Source organism: Photinus pyralis, unplaced genomic scaffold, assembly GCF_008802855.1.
Source record: "Photinus pyralis isolate 1611_PpyrPB1 unplaced genomic scaffold, Ppyr1.3 Ppyr1.4_LG5, whole genome shotgun sequence".
Lineage (NCBI taxonomy): Eukaryota > Metazoa > Arthropoda > Insecta > Coleoptera > Lampyridae > Photinus > Photinus pyralis.
The window spans coordinates 2,170,267-2,182,856 of NW_022170596.1; the positions used below are offsets into that span (position 1 = coordinate 2,170,267).

Here is a 12,590-nt window from a genome sequence, read left to right on the forward strand (position 1 = left end):
ATTAATTTTTGGTTTATATGGTACTTCCAGCTTAGTCGGGTGTCTAAATGTACTCCTAAATATTTAGCGGCTGAGTCTTTGTCCATCCAGGATATTACTTTACTATTGACATGAATACTAGGAGTATCGTTGAATCTTCGTAATGTAAACACCTTGGCTTGGCATTTATCAGGATTTATTTGGATATTCCATTTTTTAAACCAGGCACACAGATTATCAATAGCTACTTGCAGTACTATTACTGCCTCGTTTAGGTTTGTAGCTTGAGTAAAAACGGCCGTATCGTCGGCGAAGGTAGCTAGTGTTGCGTTCATTTCAGGAGTGTCGGATGTGTATAGATTAAAGAGTAATGGACCCAGGATGCTGCCCTGTGGAACTCCGGCTCGGATATTTTTAATGTCAGATAACGTCGAATGGACTTTGACTTCAAAGCTTCTGTTTTCGAGAAAGGAGAAGATGATGGCTTTGAGATAAGAGGGTATACGGGGTGGTGACTTGCGTAACGCCTCATAACGATTTCAATGTAGAATTCATAACATGCGATTATTGATTCTCCAAATTATTTTAAAGCAAAAATTTATTAGTTTTTTGTAGAAAACATTTTTTTACACCAATCAACGGTATTAGTTTTAAATTTTTTTCATATAAAGACGGAAAATTGGAAAAATAAAACCCGCATCTTTTTCAATAATCTGCGATGCCATGGAATTTTCTAAAACAAAAAGATGTCCAGTTATCAATTTATTAGCAGCAGTTCGAAATGGATTTTATGATCGACTTTGGTTACTGTCTTGCAGTTAATGGTGACTTATTCGAACATTTATTGTAAATTGTTATATTAGGAAACCGTTTTTAGTAATTTGGTCTTTCTTTATGTTGAATTCGCTGTTCTAAATATAATACTTTTTGATAGAATTTGATTTGTTTTATAGCAGACATTCCATGGCATGACGGATATTGGCGTAGTTTTTGTATTATAAAATTCCATGGCATCACAGATTATTGAAAAAGATGCGGGTTTTATTTTTCCAATTTTCCGTCTTTATTATGCAAAAAATTGAAAAACTAATACGGTTGATTGACGTAAAAAAATTTTTTCCTGCAAAAAACCCGAGGAACCTTACATTTTTGCTCTAAAATAATTTGGTAAGCCAAAAATCGCATGTTATGAATTTTACATTGAAATCCCTATGATGCGTTACGCAAGTCACCACCCTGTATATACTTAGTTGATTGTTGGTATTAGTACTTTGCGGATTATAATATAGTGTGCTTAGAAAGATAAAAGTCGAATAAAAAATAATCTCATTTATCATTTGCTACCGCAGGAAACATAAATTATACTTATTCAACTTCTCATTTCCGCCACTATTTGGAACGCTTAAAATATTGCACATAACAACGATAAAATCCAGATAAAATACTGCAATTATATTTCAGATTTTGGAAGATGTGTAACCTCGTGTGTAACTTTGCAGTACAAGATCTCGATGGTTTGCAAAGCGCGTATTGGGGTATTGAATTACGTACAGTATTCAAAGCTTTAACATAATTTTAATTACTTTTTACCTGCGGAAGTGTGATTTGCTACTTCCGCAATGAAATTTATAAACAAATAAGATATTTTGGCTTTCGCCTTCTGATAGATTATTGTCCTTGATGGAATTGCAGTGAGCTCTTTGAGTGAGCCATGTACTTGTATCTGGTGTTCTTGAAGCAAGAAATTTTGCTTTGTTCGGTTGTAACTCGAAAGGTAGGTCGAAAAAACACGAACAAAATTTTCTGGTATTGGGGTACTGCGGGTTCAATGGAATCAGCACAAAGGCTAGTAATTGCGCTAAAGCAGTCTCGCTGATGTCTGTTAGAGAGAGAGGCGAACATATCACAGTCAAAATCTTTTCCAAAGTAATCTTCATGATTTCATCAAACTGTAGTATAGTTTTAGATAGTATCCACGAAACAGTCGTACAAAGCAATTATATAAGAGTTTTGGGGTGGCGAAACAGTGTTCTACAAGAAAATAGCCCACTTGAGGTTCAATAAAGCGTCTTGCTCCACTAAGTTAAATGCGTTTTTAAAGTAAGCAGCCTCACATACTCTTTTAGTCGCAAAACCTAACTGGACGGGACGAAAGTAATCTCATCTAAGGATGCTAACAATACCAGAGTAATAGAAGTTGGAACTCCATCGGAGAGCATAAAGTTCCAGAAGCGTGTGAGAGAAAGTTAATGATAGCTTTTGCTACATCTTTTTCAGTGACGCGAAACGTTCAGTAGACTCGTCAGGTGCGGTACATCCATCCCATCCCAGCAATGTAAATCTCAGCGACGTAGACCCCGGCACTGTTTTCCCGGCGACCATTACTATCCCGGCATCGATCATCCCGGCATTGGTTATACCGGCAATGCACACTTTCCTAACGCCGTCTGTCCAACCTCATTTCTCGTTTGTTTTTTTTGGACATAAATAATGATATGCATTAGAAGCGGATGTCAAATTTGGTACCGAAAGTCGCTGCTATTGTGCCTGGGCCCTGGAAGCATGTGATTAATGGGTAAAGGAGACCGAAATATGCAAGGAAGGTCAAATACGTTGTGTTGTTTACACAATTGCCATCGGTACATACAATATCTTTCAGTCGTTTTTCGCAAGTTTTGCAAAACCACGGCTTGTTAGGATATAAAACAGCGAGTTTTCTTCATCTGGGATTTCGATTCAAACATAATCCATGAAACCATGTTTTGCCGCCGTTGCAAAATATCATGTTTTCTTCGCCAACAGTTTCACATGGGCATAAAGTTCTGCGTTCATTGAATTTATTTATATACAGTGCGAGATACAGTGAGTTCGGGAGTGAGTTCAAGATAAGAGGGTCACCTCAATTACTCTTCTATTTGGCGAGACCCGAAAAATGTGTCAAATATTACTTTATATGTGACATTACGGTCTATGCTCGGGTCCTCGCTCGGGTCTTTCCGATAGCATCGGATAGCATATCGAATCTTTCGGTATCCTCGTCGGTATCTCTTCCGGTTTAACCGGAAATCAATGTCACTTTTGCGTTTCGTTTTTTTAAGATATTTGAAAAGAGTGATGAATTTGCTGTATGTTGATACTCGGGTTGATATAAAAAAATGGAAAAATTCGTTATTCAACATTTAGAAAATTTATGAAATCTAGCATGCCGTATGCCATATCACACAGAAAAGACCTATATTAGAACTTGTTCAATTTCGTTTTGAAGATTAACTTTTGTGCGATACGACCTACCCGTGTAACACAATAGATATCGCGCATCCTCGCAGCCTCCATGGTGTCAAAAGTAAACTTTTTTCGATTTTTTAGAGTTCTGAAAAGATCATAAAGGGTTAAAATAAAAACCCTCAATATTGACTATAGGGTACTAAATACATTGCGGGACGTAAATACTCTCTCCCCTCTTCTAAATTGGAAACGGTTGAGATATGGATGTAAAGTTTCGAGCAAAGGGGGGAGGGGGGGGGGCTATGCATAGTATAAATTCCCAATCTGGCAAATGGCATCAACAAATTTGGAGCTAAGGGCAAACACTGCCCACTGCTTCCGAAGATCTTCAGCTACGCTGCTTGGGGATGCCGCACCAGATGTAACAGCGCTGAAACGTCATGGCGGATGGCGATCTAGAACAGTTGTTAAATCGTACATAGACAAAGGACTCAAACCGCACAAAAAAATATGTCAAAGTATTACTTTTCCTGCCGATGATGCACGCTCAGCATCGACATCGAAATGTACAGGGAGGACTACTTCTTTTAAAATCCAAAGCAGTACTAACTTACCAGCGAGATACCAGCTGTTAATATAAGTCACTGCTCTAATTTTACAATTCTCTTTCTTTTTAGTGATACAAACGAGGATACAAAAGATCTCTGTTGAATTTTTTTTGTTCTGTTTCTGTACCGGGTGACCCAATAAGACTGTCCCTCGACTATATCTCGAGAACCGTTCGTCATATAACTTAGGTGTAAAAAAAATTATTGGGTAAATCGGTCATGAAGAATGGCTGGAAAATATTTTCAAGTTCTAAAAATGACCAACAGAGGGCGTAACTGCCATTTTAAATTTTAAAATTGCATTTTCTTTAAATTACCTACGCATAAGTAATAAACTAAAAATTTTGTTTTCGCATTTTTAAAAAGAACCAGTTTATCCTCGAGTTTAACATTTTCGTAAAAACAAAAACTCATTTATTTCAAAAACGAAGATGGTGTGGGGCGTTCAATTGTTTTCGCCGAGGTTTTCGCAATAACCTGCTTTAACTTCTTAACCGTTTGACCGATTTTAACAAATTTGGTATGGTTGAAAACGAGGTTGAAAAGAGGATTCCTTGGGCAACAAGAATCAACCAAAATAATTTAGTTAATTTAGTTGAATCCTTCTCCGCCAGGGGGCTAGTTTTGACACTATGATCCAAAATCATAAAAAAAATGAAAAAAATCAAATGGAATGATCTTCCAAAGAGGCCAGTGAAAACCGTTTTTCAAAATCTCGTTCCTAACCTCAAATATTGAGAAAATGAGATTAATTAATTAATTAATAAAAATGCTTAAATTGTATCTTAAATTTACTTTTTACGTATTTCCGGTATTTGTCGATGACGCGAAAGAAAAGCACCCTACACTTTTAAGATAGGCCTTGGAAAATTAAACAAATGAAACACGATGCATTATAAAATAATAACAGCCGTAATTTGTAAATTATTCTGCTGTGTTTACATTCAGAAAGTGCAGTTTTTTGAATTTGTAATCTTTTCCAAAATGCCGATTTCTAATGAAGAAGCATTGAAAATGCTGGCGATATATTTTGAGTATTTTCAAAATGCGACCATCGCTGCCCACATCTTCTATTTGGGGGGGGGGGGGAAACATCCCAATTTTTTGTTACCTATATGACCTATACCCCCTCCAGCACTGATTGCAACTTTGTTTCATAAAATTAATCAAACGTATCTAGTCCAATGCCTAAAAAACATGGTTCGAGGCAATTCCAACTTAAAAAAAAACCGAGGTGGATGATACACTTATCCTGCACCTATTGCACGAGAATGTCTGCTCAGCAATTTCTACAACATAACACTCAATTTTAATTTATTTTATGCGAATTTAAAATTGAGACCGAGAGGAATAACCTTCATTGTATTTTCCAAATCACACCCACCTGCTACAAACATGAAACATGTTGTGAATTTTCTATTAAATAAATACATTTCAATTTAATTTCTATAACCGATTTTTTTGTCGATATCGAAACAGTCAATACATAGAATACGCCACGAATATGGAATTCGGAATAAATTATAGTAAAAGATCATCTAATTTATGTGGAAGTCAAGCGGAATCGTACAACTTAAAATGTATGGAAAATACGACTTGACTGGTACAAAACACTCCTTATTTTTGTGAATAGGTAAACTTACCCAGAGGTCAAATATGAAAATCCGTTCGTCAATCCCAGGGTATTTTTAATACAACAAAACAGAACAATACACGTAAATAAACAACACAAGTGTTTAAATAACCGCCCAACACGACTTAAACCGAATATATTTACAAGACGTGCTAAACAAACGCCATCTCGAAATAAACTAGCTGGCTAGTGGCGAGTGGCGACTGGCGAGTGGCGACCGATTACGTTTGAAGTTGTATAGGCTCGTGAAAAGAGACAGCCTGCTGAAGGACGGCGCGAAAGTGGTAATTTTTGAATCGATAGCGCGAGCGGTAAATTTGAACAATAGTTAAGATAAGTTTATTTCTGGTTATCTATCTAAAAATGTATTATGTAATGAAGGTTATTTAGTATATCAATCAGATCAGTGATAACGGATCTTTCTGCTAATAATTGCCTAACTGATCTTATCGTTATCACTGTTTGACTTTGTGAATTGTGAGTGACGTAACAAAAAGTTTGTAGAGGATAATCTTATAACGGGCGACAGTGCCGTTTTTAACATAGGTGCAGTCGCAGCGTTGCTCCGACGGGCCCGTCACGGGCCCACGGAATGGAACGATGGTCAAAATATTACACGCAATACGCTGCGTAAGCGTACAATTATACGCAACATCCTTCTATTCAGTTTCATGTGAATTCGAAAGGATTGTGAAAACGGGTTCGAAAATATGGCTGGAATCAGGTATGGACGCAGGAGAAATGTGTTTTTAAAAATTAAGAACACGTAAAAGGAATCAAATGGCTGGAGAACTATAGCACAAGATGAACCAATTCAGGATTCAGCGATACGATTTAAGGTGCAAGTGATGTTTGTAACTATTGACGGTATGATAGCCGAACTCAAAGAGCGTATACATGGACTACAGGAAGTTACAGAATATTTTGGCTTCTTACATCCATGAAAGGCGTCACAATTAAGTGAAAAATTTGAATTTCTATCGCCTTCCATATTTGACGAATTAGTGCAATTCAGAGATATATATTTTGCTCAAACTAGTACTGGCTGTGATGGCGCCGATCGCGGAGTACTAGGATATCTCGAATAACGAGCAATCAAAAATGAGTTGCTGTCGAGTTATCTTTGGAAGTTCAAATTAAGTACCATTTCTCATGTAAACAAAAATTCCAAAGGTGACTCGACAGCAACTCATTTTTGATGGCATAGTATTTCGCAGATCAGCATATCTGGAATGTGTTTCCTAACTTGGAAATGTTATTCAAATTATTTGTTACCTTACCAATTAGAATTGCTAGTGCAGAGAGAAGTTTTAGTGTATTGCGAAGATTAAAAAACCACTTGAGGAGTTCTATGACATCACAAAGAACTTCCAGTTAAGACACTACTTTCTGTAGAAAGGAATACCTTGGATAGTTTAGATTTAAAAGCAGTAGTGAAAGAATTTATGTCTTTGAAAGCAAGAAGAGGTGTTCGAATTTAATTTGTGTAAATACGAGTATATAGGTAATAACTTTTTTTAATTTTTATACTGTTTACTTATTTACTCGTAGTATTCGATTTTATTTTGTTTTGAATTTTTGAAACCAAATAAAGATTATTGAAAAAAGTATATTCGGTAGGCACAGATAATTTCTATTTTCTAGTCTGGACGGGCCCATGAATACTTCTTGCACCGAAGAATTTATTGTCTTAAAAACGGCACTGACGGGCTATCGAAAATGAGTGGCCGTCGAGTCGCCTTTGGAAGTTCCAAGTTAAGTAAGATACATAGGTAAGATATCAAGAGGGTATCCCTAGTCAGTGTTTAAATAAAGTATTTAAACAATGCCCATGTTAACAAAAATTCCAAAGGTGACTCGTCGCAACTCATTTTTGATCACATAGTCAGAGATTAACGACAGTAGTAGCATGGAGAAAATGCAATAGTAATAGCATTGAATGGTAGTAGTTAATCTGTGACATAATATTTCTTTAGGCCGTTTTTGCATAGTGGTCGGCCGCTCGGAGATACGGTATCTGAGATCTGTCGTCAGCGACGTCAGCATTGATCATTGACGTCAAATGCGCTTTGCAGACTTCGGGCATTCTAAACTCCTCTTTCACAGTGCCGGGCTAATGAAAAACTCTCTTTGTGTAAACAGTTCCAAATGAGCCTATAGATCATCAGTCCCTCAAAATCGTAAAATCGCCGGGCCGCGATTTTGCCAGTTAGTGGAAGCAATGGTGGAAGTATAGGTACATTATTCGAACGGAACGTGTAATGTAATATCATTGAATAATTAACGTCACTCAACGGTAATATGTAATATAACAAATTCGTGTAGTTGAGACGGTACTCCAGCACGAAGCGAGCAGGTTCGCAACGTACTCGGCCGCTGGTACAAATGTACTCTCTATTTCAATGTGGTCTCATTGTCGTAATTCTTGTAGGTGTAGGTAGGCATTAAATCTTGGGTGAACCAGACAAAGAAGTTTAAGACAACTCCAATTATTATGTAACATAAAACATTAAATGACAAAAAATGCATCAAGTCATTGAATAATAGTACATTATATATCAAGGTAGAGAAGTACAGTATTTATTGCCTGAGCACCAAGATTACATATCGAGGCGCTTGCGCCGAGGGGTGTAAGGTGCGAAGGCAATAATAGACTTCTCTACCGTGGTATATATACTATTTTTTTCGCTACTAGCACTTGAAGTCCTCTAAATTAACATATTATATTGATAAGAAAGTGAACGGTTGGACAGAATTGTTTGTTTCTTAATTTAACATGTCAATCAAGTACGTTGAAGTACAAGTCAAACAGGCCGTATTTTGTTCTGTCATTGAGATATTTTCAAAGAGTAATTTCGTTCGAATTTTTTCAAAATGTGATAATTTTAGGTATGTAATTTCTCTGGAAATGGCGGATGGTGGCAATTATTCATTTTAGAGAACTTGTCCTAAACGTTTATTGAGCGAAATTTCGGGTTGTGTTTTCTAAAAGTGACAGCGTGACAGTTCTCATTATTGACTACTAGTTAATAATGTTGAACAAATGCCGAGAAAGCCTACTTTACAAGTGGAAAAAAGGTTAATAATCATGTCATCAGACGCTAGTAGTGAAAAAAATTACATTCATGATTTGTCACGCCTAATACTATGCAGCTTCACATGCCTCGTTGATGTGAAAATAGAATGGTATACATGCGGAGGGCTTTGAGCCTGTGATCACAGACAAAATACACTTAATCTGTGCTGTGATATATCTGTTACCATGTCATTATTTATTGCTATATCAGTGAAACTAATTAAAAAGCACAATTTTATTTTAAGTATGTTGGGTTGGTTGCATTACGATTTATCTAGCGATGAAAAATTGGAGCACAAAACAAAGACAAAGAAGCTTAAATTTTGCACAAAAACAAACTATATGCAGAAATATTTTTGCAATCCAGTAACCTGTAACATTATGCCTCAGCCACACTATGCTCCTCGCACTGCCCATCGCCCTGCTCTACGTGCTGCCGCGATATTTCGCTCTTTGTCCACACACTCCTTTACTCGTGCAATTAATCGCCCCACTCCGCATTTGGCATTTGCCTTTGCAACACGATGGATGTCGAAACTGTTGGCTATGCATTTTTGGTATAACTAATTACATCAATTTCATAAAAAGAGATACGTTCTCGTCGTCTTCACTAACGCAGATGTTGGATGACATCTATTCGTCATTAAAAAAAATATAGACCGAGAGCCCGCGTAGAAAATACCTCGTCATAGGGTACAATAGGTTTGATGTAACTAGGCCGTAGAATGTCACCGTGTGATTCCAAAATCGCCCGTCTGCCGGCCCGCGGCGGTCAACTTAGCGTGGGGGCGAATTTTGAAAACTGTTCCACTATGCGATAAAAAATGAGTTGCTGTCGAGTTACCTTTGGAATTTTTGTTTACATGGGAAATCGTACTTAACTTGAACTTCCAAAGGCGACTCGACAGCAACTCATTTATGATCGCACGTTGTTTCAATGCTTCAGAAAATTTCCATGGCGTAACATGATTTTGTTAATTGGATTTATTGACGAATTTTTGATAAAATAATGAGAAATACACATTGATGGTGCCAAAATTCAAAATAGTAAAATAATGTCAAATGCCGTAACGATACCTATACAAGACTTTCATTTCAAAACGAACCATTGCAATTTTGATAAAATGAATCGATGAAGCTAAACACCTTCATTTAGATAGTTATGGGGATATTTAATGGAAAATTTCCCTCAGTTTTGGCATTTACCCCCGCACCCCTAGCGTACCTATTCGTTTTTTTTTGGTTATATATTTGTTATAGATCCGTTTTTACAAACAGAGCGTGCTTCAGGGACAGCGCTCTCGCTTTACCGCACGGGGAGTAATGCGTTAAACGAAGATGGAACTACAAATTTCAAAGGCGTCTGCTATAGTTATGCGACCGTCTGCCGCGTTTTTCATGGTTTTCCTAAATTCTACATTCGAAGAGCTTTATTTTAAGCTATAATTCGAGCGTGTACTTTATGACGAAGTATTTAACAATTTTTGAATGTTTTTAAACGCGTCTGCTCGGGAAAGTTGCTCAGATAAATTCGTCTGCTGCTGCAATTTGGTGCACATTTCCGAATCAGATTGCAAAAAATCATACGTGTACCAGTGACGAGGTATTATGTGATTTGGAACAGTTTTCAAAATTCGCCCCCACGCTAAGTTGACCGCCGCGGGCCGGCAGACGGGCGATTTTGGAATCACACGGTGACATTTTATGGCCTAGTTACATCAAACCTTTTGTACCCTATGACGAGGTATTTTCTACGCGGGCTCTCGGTCTAATAAGGATGATGCTTTCTGCCAGCGCTTCGCGCGATTATGTGGCCAGTCACTCGCGCTCGTATTGCCGATCCTTTGACTCGCGCCCAAAAAACCGACAAAACATGGAGCGGTTGGCAGAACGAGGAGCATGACGTGCGGCACATGCGGCATTGCGAGTGATGTGGCCACACTACGTCTCTGCCTCCTCGTCACGCTACTTCCCATGCTACTCGACGAGTGTGTGGCTGGGGTATTACACATACAGTGATATTCATGTAGAAGTAGACATAGGTATTTCCTATAGGAATGTCCTATGTCTACTTTTACATGATTTGCACCGGCTAATTTAAGCGGAGCTTAGCTTAAGCGTAGCTTAAAATCCATGGCAACGATTATTGAGACAATGGTTGCCATGGATTTTAAGCTACGCTTAAGCTAAGCTCCGCTTAAATTAGCCGGTGCAAATCATGTAAAAGTAGACATAGGAAATTCCAAAAGTCTCCTAATAGACGCCCAATTTTATGCAACCAAAATAACTTTTTGAAACTAATAAAGATCTGGCTGTCGTATTAATTATTAATTTGAATATTGCTGCTTTAGTTTCACAGAATTTAACTGTTATCAGCACTATACCAATTGGAAATATCAACTTTTTCTTTAGTCGAATACATCGCACACGAACCCAAATTAGTAATAGGGACGTCAAAGCGATAATATTCAAATTAATTAACATGACAGGCAGATCATTTTGTTATTGGTAGTTACTTTGGTTGCATAAAATTAGGCGTCTTTCAGGAGACTTTTTATCATGTAAAAGTAGACATAGGAATTCGTAGTATGAAGTTCTCCATAGTAGTTTGTTTGTTATGTGATTACGTTGAGAAATAAATTAATTAAAAAACAAACATAGAAACCATTCATAATAAAAATCCTAGTTTGTTTTTCAATTAATTTATTTCTCAACGTAATCATAGGCATAGGAAATTCCTATAGGAAATCCCTATATGTCTACTTCTACATGAACATCACTGTATATGGCAGTTTGACGCGACTTGTGAGCGCTCCAACGAATGTTTATTGTTTTAACCCTACCAACAGTTGCGTCTTGCCAAGAATGTTTCCTTTGTGCACAACCACTTGGCACTTCCCACACTCCATTCTGAAGATATTCGCACTTGAATTTTTTGTTCCATCACTATTCCATTCCATGTTGTCAATAAGTACGTTCTATTTTTTATGAGCATCCTTTCTGACACTGTGTTTTCGATGTAATTGGGAGGTGATATCAGATATGAGACTCGATAGATTCACATTAAATAATCTCTTCCACCTATCCCAAAAACTTGCAAATCAAAATAGCAAAGCACGAATTTTTAGGTCTTGGTTACTGAAACCATACGTTTTTCATTATAATTAAAAATTTCAATATAACTGACTAATGGCAAACCAAAATAGGGTTGTGTGGGCATTCATTCGCATTCATATTGATATTCATTAGGGAGACGCGTCAAGGACGCAATACGAACATGAAGTATGTTTACATGTGAAGTTTAAATTAGTTATATTTAGTGGAAAAAGTGCTCAAGATTATTCTACAAGTACGTACGTTTCCATATACATCAAATCAAGGTGTAGAAGGATTGTTCAATGAGGATTCGCGACTTAATGGAATTGTTTATATTATAACCTTTAACTTTTGGATCATAAATAAAGCAGACGATATATTACCTGCATTATTGATTTAAAGGTATAATTCAGGTAACGTATCGATTTTGATTTTGATGGGATATTTAAATTTGGCGCTTTACCTGTGCATAACGTTGCCAAATTTTATTGGCATACATCTACTTAAATTAAGTTTTGGATATAAATACCAACATCGCATTATTTATTGAGGAGCAACTACAAGTCAACGAGTCAGTAATCAACATCATTGCCTGTAACATTTTCAATTCTATACATTGTGAAACACACCATAGAGTAAATAACGTTGTTTACTCTATGAACACACACATCACAACACGTGTAGAAAAAGATCTGGGCGGACATTACGCAAACAATAGGTAAATAGTACCAAAGACTATCTAGTCTTTGATAGTACCACAGACAACATAGTATATGTTGTCTGGGATAGTACTTAGGTACATTTTTGTCATTCTTAAGAAATTGCGCAAAAAAATTGTATCAAAGATTAAGAAAATCGGATCTCAAAGCCTTCCCATACATTTATTGTTGTACTATTAAAACACAACAATAGTACAACAATCGATGTATGGGGAAGGCTTTGAGATCCGATTTTCTTAATCTTTGATATCACT

The 12,590-nt window shown here is 36.9% G+C and overlaps 1 protein-coding gene across 2 annotated transcripts in view; it reads right to left on the minus strand.

Annotated features, from left to right (window-relative positions):
• Positions 1-5,670, minus strand: part of LOC116170093 (alpha-mannosidase 2) — a 60,738-nt gene extending 55,068 nt beyond the window's left edge. For both annotated transcript variants that reach the window (XM_031486286.1, XM_031486285.1), the window contains exon 1: positions 5,456-5,670. The gene's annotated coding sequence lies outside the window, so the exon portion shown is untranslated. The remainder of the gene's footprint in view (positions 1-5,455) is intronic.
• Positions 5,671-12,590: the final 6,920 nt, after the last annotated feature.